Here is a 2,564-nt window from a genome sequence, read left to right on the forward strand (position 1 = left end):
TTGGCTTTCCCTTGGCAGGATACACATGATAAAGCCACTCCTCATCACATTACCTGCTGTGTTATATCTCATTAAAAATGGTCCCTTGCTCTGACACAAAAAATTACATTTCTACACCACCCAAAGCACATGGATAAATGTTAGGCCTGTTTTATTCTCTAAGGCAACATTCCATTTCCCAATATAAAACTAATCTAGTATTCCTGACATGAACTAAGTTTGCACTTAGAAAATAGTCTTATATGTGTGTATATATAAAAATGAACTTTAAGATAAAAAAGCTGCTAAGCAATTTACATTAATTACCTACGTATGGACACAGTAAGACACTGGCTTTTCTGTGTTTTACCAAAAGATATCAAAACTGTGAAGTCTTTGAAAAAGTTAACAGCTAGTGAAAATGGTTTCTCAAATGGATTAAAAGATTAAAACCTGTGCCACCTAACCAGCACAGTATAAACAGAAGCAACTAGGTACTGATAGCTAGGTTCAAAGCTTAAAGGAGCTAAAGAACTTCATGTGCCTGTGATCATGCCAAATGCTGATAATGTGTATGTGTACATATTCCTGAGTTAAGAGTAATGTCTGAAGCAAGTCAATTTAGTCTTCCCCTTCCACTCCTATCTCCCTCTGCTTTCCTCCCTTCAAAAACACCTCTCAACCAAGCTAAAACAATAATGAGTAAATACCTGAAAATATTAACTGGATTCCTCTAAGTTTAGACGCTTGTGGAACTTCAGTTGTTCTGTTAATCCACTCTAGTGGATTTAGCTGCTAGTTCTACTTAACATACGTGCAACTATTCAAAGTACAAATTCAATGCTTTCCATTTGGCACAAAATTTAATTAAATATTTATTTCAAAGCCAGCAGGGTTTGTTCTCAGTAACGGAAAATACTCAAACTATCTCAGAGTAATTTACAAGAGCACAGTATTTCAGGCATGTTTGCTGAGTATCTGGCAAGAACCCCAAGCATGAGAATGGCAGTAACCTGCCTAATTTAACCCCTTCTCACAGGGCGATTCAGATGCACAAACCATCCTTGTGCCCAAGGAATTTCATGAGGGTGGTCAATGTAGGTCTTTTTGCATGGCTATGGACAGGATTTTTTAGGGTTTAGTATCTATGTGTATAAAAAACTTGTAAAATTTAAAAGGGCAAAGAGCAAAAATACACCTGTACAACCTTAGGAAGCTTTAACAGGGTCTCTGGTGACCACTTCCCTGCTGTGTTTTGTGAAGACAGCTGAGCAGAACAAAGAACCACATTTGTGAGTCTACTTGTGCAACATCTACAGTGTCACAAGGAACTTAAGGGACTCTGCTTAAGACTTAAATTTGTAGAACAACCCTCACAAAAATCAACAGGAATTTTTTTTTTCTTTCGACACAATGAGATTTTTGTCTTTAATGCTCTTCCAATATGAACTGCATTGCTGAGATAAATCTATTAACTGTGAACTGTGTTGCTGAGATAAATATGCTTAGGATTGATTATGTCCCAGACTTTCAACACCACCAGGGGTGTAAATGGCACATTTGCCTTTGCCACAATGCTGCTGCCTTAGAGGCCTAGCTTCTGACATGCACAGGACAAGGATAGCTGAATTTTCTTGCTAACAACATACACACTCCTTATCCTACCTACTTAAAAATCAGAGATGCTGCATGCAGAAGTGAAAGCCTTTCAATGTTTCTGGTCTATCTTTGTACATTGCATTAATATCATAAATACCTTTAAAAATAAAATTGCAATAAAAATAAAAAAATCCATACCCATCTCTTCCACTGCATACATTTATTATTGAGGAGCTAATTTCCTTGTTTAAAGATAACTTTGAATTTTGACTGGCAATAATATCAATGCATCCCCTGAAACACAAATGCACAGAATGGAGCAGTTCTTCATCATAAATCCCACCATTAAAAAAACCCCAACCAACCAAAATCTAAGACACACACACACACACACACAGAGACTTGAAGTTATGAATCTGCCAGTACCTGATATGAGGGGCTAGGAATTTCAGATGAAAAATGAGATGGGCAATCACTGTAATTTTCCAAGCAATTGTTTCTACAGAGAGCTATTATGACAGAGAGTAAATTAGACTGGTGACACAGACTTCTTTACAGCTGTTACCACTTGATACACACCCAAATGTGGAGCAGTAAATCTTGGAACAGCAGCTCTAGCAAGTAACCAATGTAGGAACAGAGCACATGTTAACCCTGAATACACAGTTAGAAGTGACTCAAGCCCCAGCAAACATTTCTGCCAGAGAAGTCTTCATTCTACCCGTGAGCAAACTTCAGTCCAATGAAGACATTAAAACTGCAGCCTGCTGGTAGATACTGGTATAGGGCAACTGAGCCCTTTGTAGGCCAACTGATCTGTACCCAGGCAAGAACCTGCTAGTCTGATTAAAAGCAAAGCTGCTACTTTGAGAAAGGGTAATGGAAATAGTTTAGGCTTATGAATTGGAGTTAGCCTGTAAAGCAATGTGTGGAAAACTTCATTTCCCCCCGATCCCAATGGCTAAAAACAAGTCACTAAACAAGCA

Source organism: Onychostruthus taczanowskii, unplaced genomic scaffold (assembly GCF_017590055.1).
Source record: "Onychostruthus taczanowskii isolate IOZ18803 unplaced genomic scaffold, ASM1759005v1 scaffold71, whole genome shotgun sequence".
In the NCBI taxonomy this organism is placed as follows: domain Eukaryota; kingdom Metazoa; phylum Chordata; class Aves; order Passeriformes; family Passeridae; genus Onychostruthus; species Onychostruthus taczanowskii.